This window comes from Daphnia carinata, chromosome 7 (genome assembly GCF_022539665.2).
Source record: "Daphnia carinata strain CSIRO-1 chromosome 7, CSIRO_AGI_Dcar_HiC_V3, whole genome shotgun sequence".
Classification (NCBI taxonomy): Eukaryota; Metazoa; Arthropoda; class Branchiopoda; order Diplostraca; family Daphniidae; genus Daphnia; species Daphnia carinata.
The window spans coordinates 42,782-52,990 of NC_081337.1; the positions used below are offsets into that span (position 1 = coordinate 42,782).

At 34.0% G+C, this 10,209-nt stretch overlaps 2 long non-coding RNA genes across 5 annotated transcripts; one reads left to right on the forward strand and one right to left on the reverse strand.

The window, feature by feature from the left end:
• Positions 1–4,016: 4,016 nt before the first annotated feature.
• On the reverse strand, positions 4,017–5,427 carry LOC130699884 (uncharacterized). 2 transcript variants are annotated; one of them, XR_009003557.2, is made up of 5 exons: positions 5,183–5,425; positions 4,863–5,078; positions 4,620–4,804; positions 4,350–4,567; positions 4,017–4,287 (listed from the first exon to the last, which is right to left on the reverse strand). It is a non-coding gene; the product is annotated as an uncharacterized LOC130699884 (long non-coding RNA). The 2 variants fall into 2 exon arrangements; XR_009003556.2 differs by having other exon boundaries at positions 4,350–4,804; positions 5,183–5,427.
• A 15-nt stretch (positions 5,428–5,442) lies between these two features.
• Positions 5,443–7,541, forward strand: LOC130699883 (uncharacterized). Of its 3 annotated transcripts, none has more exons than XR_009003555.2 (7): positions 5,443–5,620; positions 5,725–5,869; positions 5,928–6,112; positions 6,170–6,383; positions 6,453–6,655; positions 6,714–7,178; positions 7,248–7,541. It is a non-coding gene; the product is annotated as an uncharacterized LOC130699883 (long non-coding RNA). The 3 variants fall into 3 exon arrangements; XR_009003554.2 differs by having other exon boundaries at positions 5,445–5,620; positions 6,165–6,383; XR_009003553.2 differs by having other exon boundaries at positions 5,444–5,620; positions 5,928–6,383.
• Positions 7,542–10,209: the final 2,668 nt, after the last annotated feature.

Consider the following 10,209-nt stretch of genomic DNA (forward strand, 5'->3'; position numbering starts at 1 on the left):
TTAAGCACAGTGATTTTCGCATGGAAATCGTAAAAATTAATAAAATTCGTCAAAAACAGGTTGCACATTCCAAGTTAGTAAGCATAGCCAACTATAGAATGTTCAAAGAACGAACGTTAGTCATCTTTTACCAAGCGCAACCTGGTGGTGAGTTTTGATAGAGGTTTTTCGCCAAACGCGATGGTTACCAGTCCAATATCCTTAACTATTTAAATCAAATGTACTTGTAATTGTAGTGAACTTTGTTTGTAAAATTCTAATGATTTCATTAAGCACAGTGATTTTCGCATGGAAATCGTAAAAATTAATAAAATTCGTCAAAAACAGGTTGCACATTCCAAGTTAGTAAGCATAGCCAACTATAGAATGTTCAAAGAACGAACGTTAGTCATCTTTTACCAAGCGCAACCTGGTGGTGAGTTTTGATAGAGGTTTTTCGCCAAACGCGATGGTTACCAGTCCAATATCCTTAACTATTTAAATCAAATGTACTTGTAATTGTAGTGAACTTTGTTTGTAAAATTCTAATGATTTCATTAAGCACAGTGATTTTCGCATTGAAATCGTAAAAACTAGTAAAATTCGTCAAAAATAGGTTGGAGATTCCGAGTTAGTAAGCATAGCCAACTATAGAATGTTCAAAGAACGAACGTTAGTCATCTTTTACCAAGCGCAACCTGGTGGTGAGTTTTGATAGAGGTTTTTCGCCAAACGCGATGGTTACCAGTCCAATATCCTTAACTATTTAAATCAAATGTACTTGTAATTGTAGTGAACTTTGTTTGTAAAATTCTAATGATTTCATTAAGCACAGTGATTTTCGCATGGAAATCGTAAAAATTAATAAAATTCGTCAAAAACAGGTTGCACATTCCAAGTTAGTAAGCATAGCCAACTATAGAATGTTCAAAGAACGAACGTTAGTCATCTTTTACCAAGCGCAACCTGGTGGTGAGTTTTGATAGAGGTTTTTCGCCAAACGCGATGGTTACCAGTCCAATATCCTTAACTATTTAAATCAAATGTACTTGTAATTGTAGTGAACTTTGTTTGTAAAATTCTAATGATTTCATTAAGCACAGTGATTTTCGCATGGAAATCGTAAAAATTAATAAAATTCGTCAAAAACAGGTTGCACATTCCAAGTTAGTAAGCATAGCCAACTATAGAATGTTCAAAGAACGAACGTTAGTCATCTTTTACCAAGCGCAACCTGGTGGTGAGTTTTGATAGAGGTTTTTCGCCAAACGCGATGGTTACCAGTCCAATATCCTTAACTATTTAAATCAAATGTACTTGTAATTGTAGTGAACTTTGTTTGTAAAATTCTAATGATTTCATTAAGCACAGTGATTTTCGCATGGAAATCGTAAAAATTAATAAAATTCGTCAAAAATAGGTTGGAGATTCCGAGTTAGTAAGCATAGCCAACTATAGAATGTTCAAAGAACGAACGTTAGTCATCTTTTACCAAGCGCAACCTGGTGGTGAGTTTTGATAGAGGTTTTTCGCCAAACGCGATGGTTACCAGTCCAATATCCTTAACTATTTAAATCAAATGTACTTGTAATTGTAGTGAACTTTGTTTGTAAAATTCTAATGATTTCATTAAGCACAGTGATTTTCGCATTGAAATCGTAAAAACTAATAAAATTCGTCAAAAATAGGTTGGAGATTCCGAGTTAGTAAGCATAGCCAACTATAGAATGTTCAAAGAACGAACGTTAGTCATCTTTTACCAAGCGCAACCTGGTGGTGAGTTTTGATAGAGGTTTTTCGCCAAACGCGATGGTTACCAGTCCAATATCCTTAACTATTTAAATCAAATGTACTTGTAATTGTAGTGAACTTTGTTTGTAAAATTCTAATGATTTCATTAAGCACAGTGATTTTCGCATGGAAATCGTAAAAATTAATAAAATTCGTCAAAAACAGGTTGCACATTGCACATCCAAGTTAGTAAGCATAGCCAACTATAGAATGTTCCAAGAACGAACGTTAGTCATCTTTTACCAAGCGCAACCTGGTGGTGAGTTTTGATAGAGGTTTTTCGCCAAACGCGATGGTTACCAGTCCAATATCCTTAACTATTTAAATCAAATGTACTTGTAATTGTAGTGAACTTTGTTTGTAAAATTCTAATGATTTCATTAAGCACAGTGATTTTCGCATGGAAATCGTAAAAATTAATAAAATTCGTCAAAAACAGGTTGCACCATTCCAAGTTAGTAAGCATAGCCAACTATAGAATGTTCAAAGAACGAACGTTAGTCATCTTTTACCAAGCGCAACCTGGTGGTGAGTTTTGATAGAGGTTTTTCGCCAAACGCGATGGTTACCAGTCCAATATCCTTAACTATTTAAATCAAATGTACTTGTAATTGTAGTGAACTTTGTTTGTAAAATTCTAATGATTTCATTAAGCACAGTGATTTTCGCATGGAAATCGTAAAAATTAATAAAATTCGTCAAAAACAGGTTGCACATTCCAAGTTAGTAAGCATAGCCAACTATAGAATGTTCAAAGAACGAACGTTAGTCATCTTTTACCAAGCGCAACCTGGTGGTGAGTTTTGATAGAGGTTTTTCGCCAAACGCGATGGTTACCAGTCCAATATCCTTAACTATTTAAATCAAATGTACTTGTAATTGTAGTGAACTTTGTTTGTAAAATTCTAATGATTTCATTAAGCACAGTGATTTTCGCATTGAAATCGTAAAAACTAGTAAAATTCGTCAAAAATAGGTTGGAGATTCCGAGTTAGTAAGCATAGCCAACTATAGAATGTTCAAAGAACGAACGTTAGTCATCTTTTACCAAGCGCAACCTGGTGGTGAGTTTTGATAGAGGTTTTTCGCCAAACGCGATGGTTACCAGTCCAATATCCTTAACTATTTAAATCAAATGTACTTGTAATTGTAGTGAACTTTGTTTGTAAAATTCTAATGATTTCATTAAGCACAGTGATTTTCGCATGGAAATCGTAAAAATTAATAAAATTCGTCAAAAACAGGTTGCACATTCCAAGTTAATAAGCATAGCCAACAAATATTTCCCACCTCCTATTCCGTGGAAGTTGGAATGTACAAAGGTTGCTGAAACCGTGACTTTCAATAAGGTTTGCCGATGAAACAATGTTAGCGTTTGTACGCTAGGTAATTTATATTTTTTTATTCGGTAGCAATCTGATTTTGAATTATGTTAGTATATATCTATTGCTAATATCCCGTTAAATAAAGTTCATTTTTCACAATTTTTGTTTATTGAACTACTATAGCTGCTTTAAATATAATATAAGAAATACATGTTTTTCGCACTTATCGTGTGAAATTTATATAGTAGTTTTGAAAGTAAAAAAAAAGAAAATTATAATTCAATATTGATTCTCATACCATTTATTTCCTTATCACATTTTCAATTCTTCACACAATTACAAAGAGCCAAATTAATGTATTAAAATCATAACCTACTGCTATAACTATGCCAGCTAGGCGGTGACTGCTGACTGGGATTGGAGCGCTTTTCACCCAAGCAATAAATATTTCGAGCAAAACAGGAATATTTGATTTGCCTAGGAACGTCTATGAGTAAAACTTAAATAGTTAATGCATTGCTTTTGTTACAGAGCAACCTTTTGTTAAAGAATAACGTCACCTTTAGTACGAGAGAACCATCTACGTCTCTGGTAAGAACGCGCGCTTTTCCAGCAATTATAAATGATTTTTTACGTTCTTCGTGTCTTGTTTTCCCTTATGCACATTTTCTAGCATCTATTGGTTACCTTATTACACACACATACTACAGTGAAATATAAGGAAGCTTTGCACTTGACGTTAACAAACCTACTAACAATTACAAATCCATTGTAATTATTTTATACCATGAAGAACTTTTTTTATGGGAGTCTGTTATTAGTGAAGACACTAAACCTTTTAAAATGAATCTTAGATTTTGTTTCTTTAAATTTTCCACGGTCATGGAAAGCATGCTAGTGTATTGTTAAAAAACTATCACGACATGGCTTGCACATGAAAGAACACGAGTTTAGCTCGTCCATGAGACAGTATCATTATTTCATACGATAAATTTGCCTGTTTTTCTTTGGTTTATTCACTTAATGTTCTTTCTTTTCAGTTTAATTTTTCTTAATGTTGGTTTGTCTTTTTTTCTGTAGTTATTGTTTTCTCTTTTCCTTTTCTTCGTTTCGTTCAGCGCAATTTATGTTACTTTCTGATTTGATCTCGTTCATTAATTGATTTGGCAAGCAATTCCACATAGTCTTTTACCTATTGCAATACAGAAAGGTTAAAATTATTTAAAATCTTACATTGTCAAATTGAAAGTTTACCTGAAAACCTTCAGCTCTTTGCAGAGCACCTTTTCACGCCTGTTTCTCTTCAATACTTCTCGCATTCAACTTCAGTTTGGCCATCCAAGATTTTCACTTTGGCTTTGTGTTTTTTTTTTATCGTTGCCACTTTTGAATCTAAAGTGGTCTTGTTCAGAATGGGTGAGGGATAAGATAGTTCTCCTAAATCAAATTAGCTGAATACTAGGCAGCCTTCACTGTTGAAAATTTGTGTTAGCAGTGTACTTGTTGGTCTTGGTTCAGGAATACCTGTTTTGACAAACTCTGTCGGATCGGAGGTTGATGACACTGATGCTGCCTCGGTGGCTTGTGCAAGTTTAGCAATTCAGGACCACTTCTTGTTATTTTTTTTTTTTAATTTCTTCTTCTTCTATTTTTCTAATTTCTTTTAAGTTTGGTTTTCATTGTCCTATTAGACAAATCCAGCCTTTTCCCTGAAAAAAGATGGAATAAGCTGGCCAGTCTTCCTTAAACGTAAAGATTAACACATACCTGATAAGTGTGAGGTGTTAGCTGCTAGACATTCTTCTTGTTCAACACCAACCTTATTGCTATTGAGATCGTCAACTGTAGATACACTTTCAGTTGGAATGTTGGTCAATAAGCTAGCAATGAAAAACTCTTCAGGAGAGAGTTGCTTTTTAAGAGCGACGATGTCAATGGACCCTCGCGTCTTATAAGGCTCTTGATTTTTAGGGTCCTCATTTCCTACAAATTTTGTTTAGACGTCACTTTCAAGTTCTTGTTTTCTCTTTTTCTATTTACAAAAACTGCCTCTCATATTATAACCTTTAAACTTTATTATTATTTACCTTGATCTCTCAACATTATCACTGATCACTCCATAGATCAAACTATACGAAACAATAAGTCTATTGTTATTTTCTTTAGGGAACGGCATTTTGAAGCCAAATCTAGCGTCAGGACGCCACAAACAATGGCGGACGGTGGAAAGCTGTTATTAAAACTTTTAGCTAAAGCTTTATTAAATTCAACAAAATTTAGTTCCTTTGTTATTGTTCTATTATTATAATTCATTATTATTGTTATACAAAGGAACTAAATTTTGTTAAATTTGTAATAAAAGAATTAAAACTTTAAAATTTTATGTTAAAAACCGTCCGCCATTGTTTGTGGCGTCCTGACGCTAGATTTGACTTGAAAATGCCGTTCCCTGAAGAAAATAACAATAGACTTGTTTCGGATAGTTTGATCTATGGAGTGATCAGTGATAATGTTGAGAAATCAAGGTATATAATAATAAAGCTTAAAGGTTATAATATGAGAGGCAGTTTTTGTAAATGGAAAAAGAGAAAACAAGAACTTGAAAGTGTCGTCTAAACAAAATTTATAGGAAATGAGGACCCAAAAAATCATGATTTCTAGCTTATTGACCAACATTCCAATTGAAAGTGTATCTACAGTTGACGATCTCAATAGCAATAAGGTTGGTGTTGAACAGGAAGAATGTCTAGCAGCTAACACCTCACACTTAACAGGTATGTGTTAATCTTTACGTTTAAGGAAGACGGGCCAGCTTATTCCATCTATTTTCAGGGAAAAGGCTGGATTTGTCTGATAGAACAATGAAAACCAAACTTAAAAGGAGTTAGAAAAATTGAAGAAGAAGAAATTAAAAAAGAAAAATAACAAGAAGTGGTCCTGAATTGCCCAACTTGCACAAGCCACCGAGGCAGCATCAGTGTCATCAACCTCTGATCCCACAGAGTTTGTCAAAACAGGTATTCCTGAACCAAGACCAACAAGTACACCGCTAACACCAATTTTCAACAGCGAAGGCTGCCTAGTATTCAGCAAATTTGATTTAGGAGAACTATCTAATCCCTCACCCATTCTGAACAAGAACACTTTAGATTGAAAAGTAGCAACGATAAAAAAAAAACTCAAAGCCAAAGTGAAAATCTTGGATGGCCAAGCTGAAGTTGGAATGTGAGAAGTATTGAAGAGAAACAGGCATGAAAAGGTGCTTTGCAAAGAGCTGAAGGTTTTCAGGTAACCTTTCAATTTGACATACATATTTGTAAGATCTTAAATAATTTTAACCTTTCTGTATTGCAATAGGTAAAAAACAATGTGGAATGGCTTGCTAAATCTATTATGAAACAAGATGAAATCAAATCAGATAGTAAAAAGAAGTTGGCTGAACGCATCGAAGAATAGGAAAAGAGAAAGGAATAACAACAGAAAACGAGAAAAGCCAACATTAAGAAAAAGAAAACTGAGAAGAAAGAACATAAACTGAATGAACGCCTCACACTTAACAGGTATGTGTTAACATTTACATTTAAGGAAGACCAGCCAGTTTATTCCATTGATTTTCAGAGGAAAAGCTGGAATTGTCTGATAAGACAACGAAAATCCAATTTAAACGGAAGTTAGAGGGAATGAAGAAGAAATTAAAAAGAAAAAGTAAGAAGAAGAGGTCCTGAATTGCCAAACATGCTCGAGCCACCAAGGCAGTATCTGTGTCATCAACCTCTGGTCTTTCAGAGTTTGTTCAAACAGAAATTCCTGAACCAAGACTAGCAAGTACACTGGCAACACCAATTTTTAACAGTGAAGGCTGCCTAGTTTCCAGCAAATTTGATTTTGGAGAACTATCTAATTCCTCACCCATTCTGAAAAAGACCACTTTATATCCAGAAGTGGCAACGATTAAAATGAAAGAAAATAAAACTTAAACCAAAAATGAATATCTTGGTAGGCCAAGCTGAATCTGAGAATGCAAGAAGCATTGAAGAGAAACAGGCATGAAATGGTGCTCTGCAAATAGCTGAAGGTTTTCAGGTAAACTTTCAATTTGACAAAAATATTTGTAAGATCTTCAAAACTTTTAACCTTTCTGTATTGCAATAGGTAAAAGACTATGTGGAATTGCTTGCCAAATCAATTAATGAACGAGATCAAATCAGAAAGTAACATAAATTGCGCTGAACGAATCGAAGAAAAGGAAAAGAGAAAGGAATAACAACAGAAAAAGAGAAAAGCCAACATTAAGAAAAATAAAACTGAAAAGAAAGAACATAAAGTGAATAAACTAAAGAAAAAAGGCTGATTTACCGTATGAAAGACTGATACTGACTCATGGATGAGCTAAACTCTTGTTCTTTCATGTGCAGCCATGTCGTGATAGTTTTATAGAAAAATACACTGGCATGGATTTTCGCATGGAAATCGTAAAAATTAATAAAATTCGTCAAAAACAGGTTGCACATTCCAAGTTAGTAAGCATAGCCAACTATAGAATGTTCCAAGAACGAACGTTAGTCATCTTTTACCAAGCGCAACCTGGTGGTGAGTTTTGATAGAGGTTTTTCGCCAAACGCGATGGTTACCAGTCCAATATCCTTAACTATTTAAATCAAATGTACTTGTAATTGTAGTGAACTTTGTTTGTAAAATTCTAATGATTTCATTAAGCACAGTGATTTTCGCATGGAAATCGTAAAAATTAATAAAATTCGTCAAAAACAGGTTGCACATTCCAAGTTAATAAGCATAGCCAACTATAGAATGTTCAAAGAACGAACGTTAGTCATCTTTTACCAAGCGCAACCTGGTGGTGAGTTTTGATAGAGGTTTTTCGCCAAACGCGATGGTTACCAGTCCAATATCCTTAACTATTTAAATCAAATGTACTTGTAATTGTAGTGAACTTTGTTTGTAAAATTCTAATGATTTCATTAAGCACAGTGATTTTCGCATTGAAATCGTAAAAACTAGTAAAATTCGTCAAAAATAGGTTGGAGATTCCGAGTTAGTAAGCATAGCCAACTATAGAATGTTCAAAGAACGAACGTTAGTCATCTTTTACCAAGCGCAACCTGGTGGTGAGTTTTGATAGAGGTTTTTCGCCAAACGCGATGGTTACCAGTCCAATATCCTTAACTATTTAAATCAAATGTACTTGTAATTGTAGTGAACTTTGTTTGTAAAATTCTAATGATTTCATTAAGCACAGTGATTTTCGCATGGAAATCGTAAAAATTAATAAAATTCGTCAAAAACAGGTTGCACATTCCAAGTTAATAAGCATAGCCAACTATAGAATGTTCAAAGAACGAACGTTAGTCATCTTTTACCAAGCGCAACCTGGTGGTGAGTTTTGATAGAGGTTTTTCGCCAAACGCGATGGTTACCAGTCCAATATCCTTAACTATTTAAATCAAATGTACTTGTAATTGTAGTGAACTTTGTTTGTAAAATTCTAATGATTTCATTAAGCACAGTGATTTTCGCATGGAAATCGTAAAAATTAATAAAATTCGTCAAAAACAGGTTGCACATTCCAAGTTAATAAGCATAGCCAACTATAGAATGTTCCAAAAGAACGAACGTTAGTCATCTTTTACCAAGCGCAACCTGGTGGTGAGTTTTGATAGAGGTTTTTCGCCAAACGCGATGGTTACCAGTCCAATATCCTTAACTATTTAAATCAAATGTACTTGTAATTGTAGTGAACTTTGTTTGTAAAATTCTAATGATTTCATTAAGCACAGTGATTTTCGCATTGAAATCGTAAAAACTAGTAAAATTCGTCAAAAATAGGTTGGAGATTCCGAGTTAGTAAGCATAGCCAACTATAGAATGTTCAAAGAACGAACGTTAGTCATCTTTTACCAAGCGCAACCTGGTGGTGAGTTTTGATAGAGGTTTTTCGCCAAACGCGATGGTTACCAGTCCAATATCCTTAACTATTTAAATCAAATGTACTTGTAATTGTAGTGAACTTTGTTTGTAAAATTCTAATGATTTCATTAAGCACAGTGATTTTCGCATGGAAATCGTAAAAATTAATAAAATTCGTCAAAAACAGGTTGCACATTCCAAGTTAATAAGCATAGCCAACTATAGAATGTTCAAAGAACGAACGTTAGTCATCTTTTACCAAGCGCAACCTGGTGGTGAGTTTTGATAGAGGTTTTTCGCCAAACGCGATGGTTACCAGTCCAATATCCTTAACTATTTAAATCAAATGTACTTGTAATTGTAGTGAACTTTGTTTGTAAAATTCTAATGATTTCATTAAGCACAGTGATTTTCGCATGGAAATCGTAAAAATTAATAAAATTCGTCAAAAACAGGTTGCACATTCCAAGTTAATAAGCATAGCCAACTATAGAATGTTCAAAGAACGAACGTTAGTCATCTTTTACCAAGCGCAACCTGGTGGTGAGTTTTGATAGAGGTTTTTCGCCAAACGCGATGGTTACCAGTCCAATATCCTTAACTATTTAAATCAAATGTACTTGTAATTGTAGTGAACTTTGTTTGTAAAATTCTAATGATTTCATTAAGCACAGTGATTTTCGCATTGAAATCGTAAAAAACTAGTAAAATTCGTCAAAAATAGGTTGGAGATTCCGAGTTAGTAAGCATAGCCAACTATAGAATGTTCAAAGAACGAACGTTAGTCATCTTTTACCAAGCGCAACCTGGTGGTGAGTTTTGATAGAGGTTTTTCGCCAAACGCGATGGTTACCAGTCCAATATCCTTAACTATTTAAATCAAATGTACTTGTAATTGTAGTGAACTTTGTTTGTAAAATTCTAATGATTTCATTAAGCACAGTGATTTTCGCATTGAAATCGTAAAAATTAATAAAATTCGTCAAAAACAGGTTGCACATTCCAAGTTAGTAAGCATAGCCAACTATAGAATGTTCAAAGAACGAACGTTAGTCATCTTTTACCAAGCGCAACCTGGTGGTGAGTTTTGATAGAGGTTTTTCGCCAAACGCGATGGTTACCAGTCCAATATCCTTAACTATTTAAATCAAATGTACTTGTAATTGTAGTGAACTTTGTTTGTAAAATT